This window comes from Lithobates pipiens, unplaced genomic scaffold, assembly GCF_037356315.1.
Source record: "Lithobates pipiens isolate NorthernLeopardFrog02 unplaced genomic scaffold, aLitPip1_a1.2 Scaffold_8, whole genome shotgun sequence".
Classification (NCBI taxonomy): Eukaryota; Metazoa; Chordata; class Amphibia; order Anura; family Ranidae; genus Lithobates; species Lithobates pipiens.
Window position 1 is genome coordinate 143,902,183 of NW_027507903.1, and position 17,150 is coordinate 143,919,332.

At 40.8% G+C, this 17,150-nt stretch overlaps 1 protein-coding gene across 1 annotated transcript in view; it reads right to left on the minus strand.

Moving 5' to 3' along the window:
• Positions 1-17,150, minus strand: part of PLXNA4 (plexin A4) — a 946,574-nt gene that overhangs the window by 675,566 nt on the left and 253,858 nt on the right. The window lies entirely within an intron of this gene.

Here is a 17,150-nt window from a genome sequence, read left to right on the forward strand (position 1 = left end):
ACAAACTTTTTTTTTTTTTTTTACATAAATGAATAAAATGGATCATTATAAGCACCCCAGTCAGTGTTAAATGGTTTGTCTCAGCTGCAGGAGAACTTGTTCTTTTGAAAAACAAGAGACTTACTGGATCACCAGGTGAAAATAAAGGAAAAGAAGCCTAAAAAATAAAACGAATGCAGCCTTCACATCTAAAAATTGGTAAGCTGCAATATAATAAATGTTTGCTTTTGCATGTAATACCGCTTTAATAGCTTGGCTGTACCTTTTCTACACTACGCAAGAGTAAAAATGGTGGCACCCAATCGGGGGAAAAATGGATCTCTGTTGACAGACTGGAACAGTGTTTTTGTTCACTGATTAGGCACCGGTGAGTTGTTTAGAACCTGAAGAGTTCATACTTGGCAGCTGTTTCTGCAAACATTGGCAAAGAAATGGGTTGATTTAAGCAGACCTCTTAACAATGTGGATTATTATGGCTGCTTACACTGTGGAGCCATACTACTGCACAGTTGAATCACAGTACCCATCATAAAATATAATGACATCTCTCCATATTCTAAAAAGCCTTGGTACATCCCTCTTCTGGATGTCTCCATGTTATCCTTGGGTGGATCTCAAGGTTGTCAGATAATCCTCACATGTAAGAGATCGACGCAGAGTACCCCTTTCTAGACTCTCTACATTCATTCTCTGGCTCTCCCCAGACATCTTTAGAATAAGCAATCTATTTAACCTTAGCAGGCTGGGGGAGGAGGAGTGAATTTGTAGAATTAAAAAAAAGAAAACTATTCTATCAAGCTTCAGAAGAAGTTTTTAGCTAAAGTCTGCTTTCAATTAAAGCTGCCTTTCAGTTTATAAGTAGATTTTGTATCATTGCTGGCAACCACCGCTATAGAAACAGCTGTTACTAAAGTGGTTGTAAAGGCAGAAGGTTTTTTACCGTAATGCACTCTATACAGTAAGGTAAAAAATCTTCTGCAAAGAGCTTCCTCCTCAGGACCTGCAAAGTATTTACCGCATTTATTGGCGTATAACACGCACCCCAAGTTTAGGAGGGAATTTTAAGGAAAAAAACTTTTAGGAGGGAAGTTTACGGAAAAAAAACGTACATTTAAATGCCCATCAATGCAGCCTTATCAGTGGCAATCTGCAGCCTTGTCCATCATTGCACACTTGTCAGTGTCATTTGCAGCCTTGTCCATCATTTGCAGCCTTGTCAGTGTCATATGCAGCTTTGTCATGCAGCCTTGTCCATCGATGCACCCTTGTCAGTGTCATTTGCAATCTTGTCCATCATTTGCAGCCTTGTCAGTTTTATTTGCAGCTTTGGCTTTTAAAAATGGCGCTGCTGTGATACAGAGCCAGATGTCCTGTGTATCTCGGCGGCGCTCGGTAGTTCTCGGCGGCTTTCGGCCGCCTTCGGCAGTTCTCTGCAACTTTTGGCCGCTGAGAACGGCTGAAAGCTGCCTAGAATGGCCGAAAGCTGCCGAGAACGGCCGAAGGTGGCCGAAAGCTGCCGAGAACGGCCGAAGGCAGCCGAAAGCTGCTGAGAATGGCTGAAGGTGGCTGAAGGTGGCTGAAAGCTGCCGAGTATGGCCGAAGGTGGCTGAAAGCCGCAGAGAAAGGCCGAAGGTGGCTAAAAGCCGCCCAGAGGCTCACAACGGTGGGGGATCGGCATATAACACGCACCCACGATTTCCCCCTGATTTTAAGGGGGAAAAAGTGTGTGTTATACGCCGATAAATATGGTACCTAAGCCAGATCTCAATTCGGCAATGTGCATAAGAGCAGAGGCCCTCTCCTCGTTGGCTCGCACACAGCAGTAGGAGTTATTAGCTTTGGCTGCTCTCAATCACAGCTAGTGAGGAGGGAGCAGGGGGTCAGGGCCGAGCCGCGCTCTGTGTGTCTAATAGACGCATAGAGCCGGCTTGGGCATAAGCATACATGAGTGCCCTTATAGCAAGTGGCTTACTATTGGAGCACTTGATGGGGGTAAGGCAATCAGGAGAGCTGATGGGGGACTCAGGAAGAGGAGGATCAGGACTACTCTGTGCAAAACCATTGCAAGTTCAGGTAAGTATAACACATTTGTTATTTTTATAAAATAACAATTTTGCATTTAGCATCACTTTAAAGCCTACTGTTAGTAGATGTAATATATACAGGCATACCCCAATTTTAAGTACACATGGGGTTTATTTACTAAAGCTGGAAAGTGCAAAAATCAGGCTCACTTCGGCATAAAAACCAATGAGCTTCTAACTCCAGCTTGTTTAATTAAGCTTTGCTAATAAATCCTGGAAACCCATTGGTTTCTATGCAGAAGTGAGCCTGATTTTGCACTTTCCAGCTTTAGTAAATAAACCCCATTGTGTACTTAAAAGTGGGGTATGCCTGTACCTGTAAAGATAAAAGTTTGATTTACACTTACCTTACCCCTGTCTTCCTTCCCAGAAGATTGCTGTGGAATTCAGAGCAGGTGAAATCCCATCTAAAACACGCAAGTCCACTGAAAGAGCTTTTAATGACGAGATTTAGACTGCTCTGTAGCCCTCAGGATCTTACCGGAAAGAGTGTGACTTCATTCCCACCTAGGAGCCAATGGCAGACGATGGGGGTGAAGTAAGTATAAACCCTAATTGTACAGGTACATTTACTAATAGTCAGTCATTTGTCGGGGGAGGGGGCCCTGACAGTGTGAACATTTCACTACAAGGTTTGCTTTACGGGTAATAATTATAATTGAGATGTTTGAATATTTAATATCACTCCAAATGATGTCTGCTTTCGCAGCAAGGGTTGCATGTCTTGTTAGACCAGCAGTCTGATGGACCAGACCTTGAAAAAGAAATGATCTCATGTAATAAACCTGTTAGTACCCTCCAGCCATACAAAATTCATGGAGCACCACATTCGTTTTGCAGACCACTAGCTGCTCTGATGTATCAGGTTTTCTCTTTGCTTCCTCTTTCAAATCACGTATACATTGCTAGTCCCCTGTGATACATTTTGATTTGAAAGTAGAACAGGCACAGTGGTGCTTAAATTGTACTTTCAATGTAGGAAGAAAATAAAGCCACATTTTATATCCATAGAACTAGCCTGTCTGAAAACACAGAGGCATACTGGAATGCCATTTGATGCTTCTAAGCATTATGTGATACTTAGTATTAAGCATGGCTCCTGCTTTCTTTCACAATGACTCAGCCAGGCACTAAATATAATCCAGCAGTAATGCTATTTATGATTCTTGTACATGTTCACCAAGAGCTAACATAACACATACATTTTCCCTGAGAAGTATAGAGACTAGCATTACATAATTTAAAGCCAATGTTGATTTAATGCAGGGTACTCATGGGCCGATAATCAACCAAAATCAACCGAAAAAGGTTGGTATGGCAGTAAAGCCTGATACACACCAAAAAAATGTACAGCTCTGGTCAGAGCCACTGTACTAAGAATCCAATGTTAGTACAGCAATCTCCCCTGCTGTTCTATTGTGTTCTGACAGGGGATGCCCCCCCCCCCCCCCCCCCCGCCAGAACACTGTGGTCAACGCTCTCAGCTGTTCGGCTGCTGGTTTTCCAGCATGCTCGCCTGATGGAAAGCGCCCAACGGACCAGCTGCCGTGCACATAGTCCAAATGTTGGATGTTTTTTAATTAAACAGGTGGTGCTGCCCGTCATTCTGCCCATGTGTTCTAGGCTTTGCCGTGTGTACAAATGCCTGTTGATGCTAGTCTGTCAAATGGGCATGTTGGAAAACCAACATCCAGTTGGCATCCAATCAGCGTTAGCTGAACTGAACGTGATGATGTCAGGAACAGTTCCATTCACAGGGGGGCAGTAGAGGTGGGGACCGGTCTTGTGCTTGGACGATCAGCAGATTAGGTAGGTATATTTCTTCATTAATTATATTAATATTTTTTAAACTAATTAACAAACACTTACTGACATACATACATTGACAACAGCGTTTTTGCCTATGAATTCTCAGAGTCATGATATATTGGTATAGAAGTGTTAGCTTTTAGAGTGGACATTTTTTATATTCCATATAGTGGGCGTGCTAAAAAAATACTGTCTATTTCTCCCAGCCTCCTCCAAATATCCTAATTCCTTTTATTTGCTGCAGTGATCTGACTTCCTGTTAGAGGGTAGCGTTCATTCTTCATAGTCCTAATGTATGTAGGAACATAGCCACCGGGCACAAAAGGTATTATTTGTTAATAAGTTGGTATACCACCTTACAATATTTTGAGAAATGGAGACTGAAATTAGGTTGTACACTATACCATTCAAACAGAAATAATATCAAGACGTTCTATACACAAAGGGGTTCCAATTTTGTTGAAAAAAATACTCTGTAGGTTTGTTCCATGCATTGCAAGTATTTTGGCAAGCTTCATTTCAATAAGTGTATTCAGAGAGTGTATTCGGTGTAAAGAGAAACACTAAATTAACAGTGGTGGTAGCCTTAGAATGAATCAGAATTGTCCATATTCCTAAACTGTGTGATTTTCCACAGATCAGATAGATCTACATGAAAGGAGGATTCAGAAATGAATTTTAATCATTGTTATTCATAAAATTATTTATTTAATTTGAGGGAAGGCATACATTCTATTCTGCAGGCCTGGATTGCCAATCTTGCAATCATTCTAATCCCATAATTAATTCCATAATTAATATTAACAATGGGTAAAAGGGTTAACATATGCTTGGTATAAAGGTTTGGCACAGATACCAAGTGCGCCAGCTGGCACCTCTGAGCCTTTTTGCGCTTTCAACTGTAGAATTGGTGATGTAACTTGTTATTGACTATTCAGACATGTAAAGGTATGTAGGTGAAGTGATTTAATGAGCCCCCTTTTTTGCAACATATGGATTCTTTATTTATAGGACATTTTTGCATGTCGCTAATAAAACAACTATACAGATGGTATCCGGTAAATTATTGTCACTAAGGGTATGTGCATCTAACACAGATTTTTTTCCTTTTATTGTATCAAAACAACATGGTGTTCATAAGGTCCAAATCCTGTGTGCTCTAAAGGAAATATGTACTTGCCTTGTTGTCCTTAAGGCTCTTTATTTTAACATCTAAAACTGACAGTTGGTTAACTGCTAAGAGCAAGGCAAACTGTGGGTTCTAAGATGCCCTGTGCAAAGTATTAGCTTGATAACCCCTGCCAGTGAAAAAGTGAATTATCTTTTGTGTTACCTCTTAAATCATGGCCTTATTTAATATGGGTCCTATAACGGCCAATGTAGTCCCCTATGTGCACATACAGGCCAGGTTTGCCAGATAACTGAAATACATCACAAGTGATATCATTTGCTGCTCAGTGATTGCAGTATTCTAGTCTGCATCTCCCCAAGCAATACATAAAACCTGACCTGTTAGTGGGCCCTGAGGACAGGGTTGATGACCACTGCCCTATGAAACTTAAAACCATGCCACTTGCTGAGATATCCCTCCCTTCTTAACTGGCTGTGGTTTAAAAGTATGGTGGCAAGACCCATGCTCTCTTCTTTGGCATTTTTCCACTGGAAGTGACCTGCTGCGTCACCCTTTTAGATGCTTTTAGACAGAAGCTAGAATGTAAATATTGGTAAAAAAAAAACAATAATCCTTTGTTACTGCTGGGTGCCAGCTCATTAAAGTGATTGTAAGGATTTATTTTATTTAAATAACAAACATATCATACTTACCTCCACTGTGCAGTTCGTGGCCCTGAACCTGCTCTTCTGGGGTCCCTCGGTGGCTCTCGCGGCTCCTCCCCACATCAGATAAGGTTATCTTGCAGGCGTGCTCCCAAGTCCAGCATTCGGCATCCATAGGGGTCGAATGCAGGACTCGGCCCCGCCCCCCGGTGCCCACGTCATTGGATTTGATTGACAGCAGTGGGAGTTTATGGCTAAGCTGCTATCAATCAAGAGCTGAAAACCCCGGGCAGAGAGACAGCACGTCCCCTTGAGTCAAGTTATAGGGCTCAGGTAAGTAAAACGAGGGGGCTGGGGGGCCGGTCATTGCCAGGTGTTTTTTCACCTTAATGCATAGGATGCATTAAGGTGAAAAAAGACATAGGTTTGCAGCCCCTTTAAGTTGGCCATGAAACTCGAAGCCGGTAGGAGGGACGCCTAATTATGCAGCACTGTGATTGGCTGCACAGTAATAATGTCATCATCAAAGTAATGACGTCAAAGAAGGGTGGGCTCTCTCCAGGCCCACCTGCCCTTAAATTATCCAACTGCTATATATTTGCTCAAATTCTGAGACTCTCAAAATTATAGCATTAGGACCACAGTAAACTGGAGTTCCTTGACTTGACCACTATGGCTTACACACATGTTTGCAAACGTGTGAGACAAAACCCCTTGTTTTTAACATGAACTGTTAGACAGGCCAGTTTGTTTTTGTTGCAGGCTAGCTGGTAGTGAGCTGGGAAATTTTGTTTGTTTTTGTTGTGCCTTGCTCTTCCATGTGCACCTTGCTGTAAAGCAAGGGTCTCAAACTGGTGGCCCTCCAGCTGTTGCAAAACTGCAAGTTCCATGAGACATTGCAAGGCTGACAGTTACAAGCATGACTGCCACAGGTAGAGGCATGATGGGACGTTTGTAGTTTTGCAAAAGCTGAAGTGGCGCTAGTTTGAGACCCCTGCTAAAGTCTAGCTATAGGTTGGAGTGTTTGTCATCTGCTTGTATTACGTCATCGGGAGCCTTGCCAACTGGCTCCCTACCATGGGTAGTTGACTAGGACCTGTCAGTGAGAACTTGGTTACAATTCTAAGAGTGCTGGTGGAGCATGCCAAATTTTTGGCTGACTTCACACCTGAAACGGACTAGAAAATGCACGGGACCCTTCTGTCACACTCTCCTGTTATGCAAATTGGATGTGGGGAAACTTGCATCCAATTCACATCAGTGTGAACCCAGCCAGTCAGTATCAAATGACGGATAAACCTCTCAGTGCTGAAACTGGGTAAAAACACTGATAATATTGTTGATCTAATATGAAACAAAATCTCATGGTGTGTGGCCAGCCTGACTGAAAAGAAAGTTGCTTATATTGTTATTTGCCCATACTTTTGGAATACGAAAAGACAATTAGAGAACAAATCAGGCCAATTTTTATTTACTGACTTAACCTCAGTGCTCTAAGGAATCTGCCTGGCTCTGACTACACATCCAATCATTTATCTTGGGCACAAGCAATGTTCTGAACTCTGAAAATGATACAGCTTTCCATTACACCTGAAGTAATCGCAGAATGATACCTTACAGATACTGAAGTGTAGCAATGTAATAAATACCACCAATTAGTTTATATAGTGGCTGTATATCAGGTGTGTGGATCTGTTGGCCCACCAGGTACAATAAGTGTGCTGTCCTTCCTAACAATGCTGCTGTACAACAACAGCACAGAAAGTAATGCAAATAACTGGCTTTTTGCATTGAAATATTGAAAACCTGCCTGCACAATCTATATAGAGATAAAATTAGACTTGGGAAGAGGGAGATCTTCGCCACCTGGCCACACAATAAAATAAAAACGCATTTTCTATGTTTTTTTTTTTCAAACACGAGACTACGTGTACATATTATACTTCAATGAAAAAGCCTGTCAAGAGAACAAGCATATCCCGTTATCAGCTTAAATTCTACTGGGTTTGCTTATTCACTTTAATGAACAATTTTTTCTACTCGGTACATTGCCTAGAGTGTGGATTACTGTGGATCAGAGATATTTTTTCTCAGTTGGGACTGCACTAGTTATCTACAAGGAATTGATTGAGCGGAATAGCAGACACGCTTTTCAGATATCGTCCGGCTCTTCTGCAGAGGATCCCCAATTCTATTACCACACAGGTGGCACCGCACAGCAAATTTGGACTTGGACTTGGCATATATTTTAGAAGACATAAAAATCAATCTTTAAGAATATTTTCACTTTTGCAGGCAAATTTAGGAAAAAACACCACTATATGAATTTAGTCCCACTCACATAACATTCAAAAAAAATAGAAAAAAAAAATTCTAAACTTTTATAGATGATTCTAAGCATAAAGTGTTATGGCCGATTTTGGAATCAGAACTTCTGGATAGTCTTAGGCTGAGTTCACACCAGGAGCAGGAGCTTTTGCCTGGCTCTCTATGGAGCTGGTTCACATATCTCCGCAGCGGGTCTGGTGTGAATTGCACAAAAACACTGCGTGTTTGATCCAATTCAGGTCTGAATTCAGCCAAAAATTTGGGCTGAAATCGGACCTACAACGGTGAACCAGGATGCACCGGACCCCTGCTGTAAGCCACATGTGGCTCATATGTGAACCCGGCCTCAAAGTTTGTGGATCCATGTGTGGTTGTCTCTGATCAACAGACATCGATTGTTGGAATGACTTTTGTGGAATGGACAATCTTGAAAGAAAAATTTGAACAGGAGGCAGGAGCATTCCTCCATCCACCTCATTTGTGTGGATGGAGGAATTTTTTATTTATTTTTTGTTGCTTTTTTCATGCAGCCAACTGTCTTAAAGTGTTACTAAACCCAGGACCCTGCATTCATTATATCTGGTCTCCCACAGTACACACAACGTGAAAATGCAACTGCTAAATACCTTTTCTCATCCCCAGTATATAGCAATGACTTATATTAGTGCCTGGTTAAAGCTTATAGAAGGAGTTCTCATTCTACTTTGACTGTCCTATGAGGCTGCAGGGCCCCTGGCCCTCTATCTGGACAGTGCTGATTAGCCCTCTGCTGACCACATGCACCCTCCCAAGAAAAAAAACATGTGCAGAGTGCCCTCAAGGCTCTGTTCTATCAGCAGATGGATAGGGGACAGTGGAAGAAGAGGTAGATCATAGAAGACAGGATCAAACAGCTTTTTTACACAATGTGGAGGATTAACCCCTTAGGTTTCACAATGAGTAAAACAAGCATGCTTTACTGCACACACAGACTGATTTTACCGTTTGAAGGTTTAGTAACACTTTAAGGACAATAAATCTGCATTTAGCTTTACAGTGTCCTTGTCCCCTTACAGTGTGAGCTACCCGAGCTATCTCATTAACATACAAGGCAGGAGGGCAGATTCCAAATGTTAAACCATTTGTTAAGACAGTGTTAAGTTCTAGTTTACTACTGATAATGAAGAACACAGTACGGACAGAGTTAATTATGATAAACATTACTCCACAGCCCCTAAACATTCTGAAACAGGGAGAGCGTGTAAGGATTTTTAAGCATGTAGGCACCTAAGGTCACCAACAATTAAAAAGTATTATATATATATTGTTAAATATATATATATATATATATATATATATATATATATATATATATATATATATATAAATTAAATGGGATCATGTAACAAATATACTAAAGTAGGCTTTATTCTAATTTGGCTGCAAAAGTGGAAATACACTTTCAATGCACGTTTATATATACATGCATACTACCTCCATGTAACTATTGTTGCTTGTTATTGCATAGAAATAATTTACCTCCATATGCTGCATGAGGAATTCTGGCCTAAATTCCCAGCAAATAGCTTAATTTTTTTTATGCACAGCCTACTTGCAAGGGTGACTTTATGCCATGTAAGTATGTGATCAAGGCAGCTGTGGTATGTTAAAACCACATCCCAGACTGTAGGTGAAGTTGGCAAGGATGGATGTGTTTACTCGGCAGCAAACAAGAAGCAGATTTCTTTGTTTTCCTGTAGGAAATGTGACTCTCTATTCATTTATCTCACATCCTCAGTGATTCAGCCATCAGGGCCCTTGGTTGCTGTAGATACCTTCTAACAATTCTACCTAGTTATTGCCATCCATCTGCAGGGACTCGCACCCTGACATGTTGCCAGAAATGTAAAAAAACACAACTTGCTCATCTGAATATGTTCATTTTTGATACTAAGGTTTTTTTTAGGATGAAGACACTGCAGAAAACTTAAATAAACAGTAATGATAGATAGATAGAAAGATAAATAGATAGATAGATAGATAGATAGATAGATAGATAGATAGATAGATAGATAGATAGATAGATAGACGGACAACAGATGGATAGACATTTATATCCCAGGTCCTGCTGCACACAAATGTTTCAGATTGGGATTTTTTATATGGCTAGTCTCATGAGGTATATGGCTTATCTGTGTTTAATTAGAGCTGGATAGGCCTGGATTTTGTTCCAGAACATGTGAATAAAGCTGGCCCAGGTCAGTTTCTATAAAAACAATGTCACATCATGCTACTTTTGCCTGTGCTATGTGTCTGCACCACTCCGCTTGACATCCTTAGGCCTTTTTTCAATGTATGATTTGGGGTGGGGGGGCAGTAGTACAAATGCATGATTGAGCAGTGTTGTCAACTCCCCTCCCTTAGGATGCAATGGCAGTAGAGAGGGTGTACAGATGCACCAAGACTTTATCTGTGCTGTCTCATTCAGTGGGCAGTACCATCCACCAAACAAGGAAACATTCAACTAAAGGGGGGGGGGGGGTGGCCTGCAATTGCATGCAATGCATGCAGGTGTGTTGCTCTGGTGCCAAGTTTAAGGGGTTAAAACGGGTATTAAGGATGTGTTATATCTGTTATCTGTTGTTCCAACTTCCATCTACATTCCAGTGCATGCACAGCTTTATTCAATAAGTTAAAGTGCAGTAACCCATTGCAACCATAATAGTAATTTAATAGTAGTTTCTTTATCTCCTGACAAAGCCATGTGTTGGAGGGTTGTAACGTGTAGAGGTGGAGCCAGGTGGTGTGTGTTACAGAAGGATACTGTGAAATACTGTTCATTCCGATGCTATGCTGCCATTTTTTGATGCTTGTTTTTTATCAATAATAAATGTGAGTGCATTTCCTAAGTTGGGAAACTTAGGAAAAACTTGTTTCCTTTCCACTTTACCCCAAGAGCCATAAGGAACTATTCTTTTGTGGGGAAGCCAAGCTACCCAAGGAGCAATAGAGTAGAAGATTAATATCTGGTCTATGGAAGTGTTTTTCTATATTGCCTATTTGGCCCATTCCTGGGTCTTATATGAAGGTGAACGTGGATTTCACAAGGTGACGGAGCACAGTTTGAAAACCTCTCAGTGCTTCACCGCAGTGTATGCACTGAGAGGATTTCAAAAGCAACATGCACTGTTTTTATCTATGAAGACAAACTTTTTTGGAGCACCTGCTGTGTGAACTTTTTTCTACCTACACTTTTTGTTATTTTGTTATATCTGTAGTTTTTATAATTTTCCTTTATATCATCAGTAATTTCACTTGGACAGCTTTATATTATAGATTTTAGGTAGCTGGTATAATAAAGACCTATTGGCTTTTTGATCTGGCACCCTTTTTACAGTTGTTATTTGTGATAAGTTTATTCACATGATATATTCAATTTATAATTGGGCAGTGCAATTGATTCCATTGCAACCATAACAACCAATCAGAATTCCCGTTTCAGGGATCTGATCTCCTTTGACAAATTTCTGATTGGTTGCTATGGATTACCTTACTCCATAATATGCCTTGCTGAAGAAGCTAGTAGGTGATCGCTTTTTAGATCTTCTTAAGCTATAGACATGGTGCTGCATGACATGCATTGTAGAAATAGATGGTAGTTAGGTCAGCTGTCAATTCCTTTAACAGGCTTATGGAATAAAGCCGTATGAAGAACAAAGAATATTTGGCATGTTGGTTTGTACGAGATACAGATACACACGCACTGCAGGTGTACACATGCTCTATGGAAGCCTTTGCAGACCTTATTATTAATTTACGTACTGAACTGAGTGTGTTAATCCCATAACTTTGTTTTCCTTAGTTAATATTAATCTTGTGTTTCTGGAAGACATTCAGTTTTCATAACACTGTATCTATATTTAGCAGAGCATGCCGTACCTTTCTCCCCTGGTCCCAGATCACCAACAATCATTCCAAATATAGGTTTAGCAGAAGTCAGTGGCGAAGGGACTCTGCGAGAACAGCAGTCATGGCACATGACACTGGCTTCATGACAGGGCATTCTTCCAGTAGTGTGGCAGATCATTAAACTCCACTGGCATTTTGGATAGACAGCTGGCAGTAAGCAGGAAAAAAATGTATGTATCTTCTAGAATATCATATACCTACATGAGCATTCCATCTAGATGTATTAACCTTTTTGTTTACAGTGAATATGTGTTTAACATAGGACTCTGATACAGTCTGTCTTTTAAAAAATAATAACAGGATATGCAAAAAGATATAAAAGTCAACCTCTGCCACAAATGACTTGCTTTTAATTTGGTTTAAAGCGGAGGTCCACCCTAAAATGGACCTTCCGCTCATCGGAACCCTCCCCCCCTCCGGTGCCACAATCGGCACCTTTCAGGGGGGAGGGGGGTGCAGTTACCTGGATAATCCAGGTAACTGCACCCACTTCCGGGACAGCTCTCTGCGGAAAGGGGCGTAACTTACGCCCCTTTCCGCAAGTGCCCGCCCCTTCCCGCAAGTGCCCCGCTGCCTGCTGGGAAACACACAGCTCCCAGAGGCAGCGGGGAGCGTCCTTATTGCGCAGCGCAATTTGCGCATGCGCAGTAGGGAGCCGGGAAATGAAGCCGAAAGGCTCCATTTCCTGATTCCCATACCCAAGATGGCGGCGGCAGGACCCGACAGACGACCTAGCGATCGGCTTCGGGTGCCGACATCGCGGGCGCGCTGGACAGGTAAGTGTCACTATTTTAAAAGTCAGCAGCTGCAGTATTTGTAGCTGCTGGCTTTTAAAAAAAAAAAAAACGCGGAGTCCCGGTGGACTCCCGCTTTAAGTTATTTTCAATTGCATAGAAAAGAATATAAATTCAAAATATACAAATAGCATAATTAACTTGAGGGACAGTTATAACAGATTGATCTTTACAAGTGTTTCAGAACAGTGGCATGGCTAAATGTGTACAGGCACTGGTGCACAATTTGGAGTTCTTCCATTTTGCCCCAATCAGGGCCATATCTGGCTCAGATGCTACCCGAGACTTCAATTTCTGCCTCTTTATCTTTGATTCCTAGGGTATTGACAGCAGTGCTGCATAGTGTGATTGGTTGTTAGGACTGGGTTGGTTGCTACGGTGCAGACAGCCATCTGCAAAAGTTCACCTCTTTGGAACATGTTACATGGTCCACCCATATTTTGGGTGGAACATGTAACATGTTCCAACTCCTGCCTCCCCTCCTCTCGATACCCTCTGCCTGTGATCCACTCCCCATACCCACTGTTAGAATTTAAAAATAGCGCAGCTGTGTAAAGCTCCGCCCACACAGCTATGTCATTTATCTGTGAATGAATGAACTGCAACTACCGTTGGACACTGCAATTAACTTGTGAGCGCTCTCGTAGTCCATTGATTCTTCCTGCCATTCAGTAACTGCCTGCCCATATTAGAGTTACAGTCAGACAGTGTGGTGGCAGCCTGGCACTGCACCAGCAATCTTCTGATCACAGGTGCAATGACTTACAGGCTGCAGAGTAAAAAAATAATAGATACACATTTTGTTACCTGCATAAAGATGTGCATTTATTTTTATTGATTTTGTTTTTATAAAAAGGTGAATTTAGCATTTAAGGCTGGATTCACACGTATGCATTTTTAGTGCTTTTTGCATTTTGCAGATTTGCACTACTGTCCATTTAACACGGTTTCCTATGGAACATGTTCTGTAGAGCAAATCTGCAAAATACAAAAAAGCACTAAAAATGCATAGGCATGAATCCAGCCTAACACCCAATGATCCTGAATGGCCCAGGTTCTGAACATGCACTAAGGACAGAGTGTCTGGTACAGACGCTACAGATTCTGTGCCACCCCCACTGTGCCTCCTTGAGTGTCATCTGAGGCACTTGGCTTCATGAGCAGCATAGCCTAGGCCCCAACTCACTTTACTGCCTAGTTACACTTTACTGTTCTGCAGTAATAAAAAAGCTAAACTGATGATTATTGGTGCAATCACAGTATCCATGGACCAACAACTTCTATCTTTGCAATGCTATAGTTTGACTACTTAATAAGTATTACAACATAAGTTTTCAAGGGTGCACAGTAAATTACCATTTATTTATTTCAACACTCCACTATACCGGAAAAAAAGGAAAATTGAAAAGAAAGTTTTGCTTTGGCGTATCCTCCAGCAGTGATCTTACCCCTCTTTTCCTTCTATCATAACGTTCTAACACCTGTTCTAGAGAACTCAAGAGGAACTTGTTGACACACTGCTGGCTGGAAAAAAATAACAGCTATATCATGGACCAAAGAACATTTGGTCCATGAAAATAAAAGGGACGAGTGTTCAAATTTCTTGCAACAGGTGCCAATTAGAAAAAAAAGCATGGGTCTTTTAAGGTACAATAATACAATTAACATAAAACTATTTTATGCTGATTTGTGCTAATGCACATTAAACCTATGTAGTAGATGCTGAATGCAGGATCCCAATGATACAACATACTATTTACAAGCACAGCAAAAGCATTTGGCCAGCACAGAAAAAACTGACATCTTCAACATATTTTATATATATTTTTTTTAAATCATGAATCACAAATACAAGGAGTTGACAAATGGATTTAGAGGTATAAAGGCATAAAAAATTGTGCAGTTTAAATTTAACACTTGACCTCTTCATCTTCTACATCAGCACATTTCTCATTGTACTCATGAAGTCTCTTTTTGCCTTTGTTTGCCAATTCAAACAACACGCATTTTCTCTTTTTGTGAAATACTCTGCATACAGCTAGTAATCAGAGCTAAAGAGAACAAGGACTAAAGTCACAGTTGTCATGATTGTGCAGGCTTAGATGACTTCATCAAAAAAATGCCTTTCCGAGAACCAATGTCTCCAAATGACATGCCAGTATTCAGTGGCACAATTGCGCCCCAGAAACAAAACAAAAGCCATGAACTTTGTGTCCCTGTGACCAATTGGCTTGCAGGTGCAAGCGTAAAACTTCTGTTTACTGCTTGGGGAAAGGCTATTGATCCTTTGCATAGCAATTCAAAGACTTCACAAATGGGTAAGTCTCACTCAAAACAAAAGTCTGTAGAGACACTATGGAAGCTTCATTGCAGGTTATGGGAATTCTTAAACCTTTACTAACCATGAACGCATTTAGATCAATGAACACATGGACAAGTTTCTACAATGCAGTCCGATCAATCTTGGGCTGGCATGAATTACAAAAGATTTGTGTAGTTTTGGATAAACTGGACATTGGCAAAGCTAATGCAATTTTAATTTTTGAGGACCTTTGCTTATGTTTGGCCAGAACACTAGACCATACTTGCAAAAACTCTAGCTTGGCCTGTTGTTGCTAAAGTACTACCCATGTAGCTCAGGTTACCTTGCTTATGCATAACTACAAAGCATTTACCTTCTCAAGAGTAACACTTGTGAAAAAAAAAATACTTTTTTAGATTTACATTACTATTTTTATATTACATGGCCATTAAAAATATGTAGAGGGAAACCGACCTCAGTGCAAAAACAATTATGTCCATCCATTTCCATCAAAAACCTCTTGATTGCCTGGCTTGGCATAAAGCCAAGCAAGATGTTCAGGGCCACGTGAGGGTGGAGTTGAGAACTCCGTAGGGAAATCCGACTGGCAGAGTACGGACTAATGATAAGTAGCTGCTGCATGCTGCATCAGGTGCCTAGCATTCATCAGCTTTTGGATGACATAGAAATTCAATTATTCTATATCTTAAAATAAAGCATAGTAACTCCTTTAACCTTATACCTCCAAATATACATACCAAGTACCTTTCTGTTAACATTAAAAATGGTTAACTTGAATATAAGTTAATATAAATTAAAAATTAATATTCTGAATAAGACCATCTATTCCTTATTCCTTAGCCAATACACATTTATAACAATTTGTACTTACACACCTGAAGTTTTTATGCTAAGAATTAGTTCTCATTGCAGGTGAATTTAAATGGCCCTTAGTTAGCTATACAAATCTTCCTTTAGAGGAGACAATGTCTGGCTTTCTGCCAGCAATTAGAGCTGGACTCAGAAACCCTGTGAACGGTGGTAAACGAGTTGGAATCATTAGCCGGGGCTGGGAGGGAAAGCATATTATTCTTTTTTTTTTAATTAGGGATCTTAGTCATCTTTAGAAGTAGGAAGCAGAACGCAGCACAGGAGGGATTGCTCCATTGCTGTTACAGCTGAAGCTAAAAAAAAAAAGTGCCACTAACTGTAAAATCACACTAATGAACTAGAGAATGAAATAAAACAACAAACCAGAAGAAGAACATGGGGAGCCCCTTCATAACATATTATACAACATCTATCAATAGCTACCATATTAGGGAACATGAATTAGTTTACTATTGAGAAGTGTCTTTCTAGACAGGCCACAAACGCAAGTATAAATTCAAAACACTACAGGGATCATTTTAATTAAATTATATTATATTTTACATAATAGGTATATATCACCATCCTGTGATTCAAGCACTGGTATACCATGCAGAAGCAATGCTATTAAAGAAAACCTGTGCTGAGAGTACGATTGTCACTTGACCAGTAGAAATAGGCATTATTGCCAATGTTATTAATAGGAAAAAGATGAACGGCCAGCATTTGTTTACCAGAAAAGTTAAAACCCTAGCTGAGAGATAGCTTGACATTGATAACCTACTTCTGTTAATGCTAACTGTCTAGCAGCAATGCTAATTTTCTGACTTCAGGACAATTCTGCATCAGTGGCCTAGAACTTATATATAGCATATAGGGTCAGTGAAGTCAGATCTCCTAAAATGCATGCATGGTCAGAGATTCTGGAAGATGTTATTAGAGCAGCAAGACAGCCAAGGAGTTAGCATTTTCAGAAGCAGTCAGCAGTGCTTTTTCTGTACTGGTCTACTTTAAAGGGGTTGTAAAGGTAAATGTTTTTTCACCTTAATGCATTCTATGCATTAAGGTGAAAAAACCTCTGACAATGCCTGCCCCCCCCCCCCGTTTTACTTACCTCACCCCTCAAAAGTCCCGCGCTCGCCCTGACTTCCTCTTCACCACTCAGCCTGGCCGCTAATTGGCTGGAGTGGATGGATTGAAGGCAGTGCAGCCATTGGCACGTGCTGCTGTCAATCACAT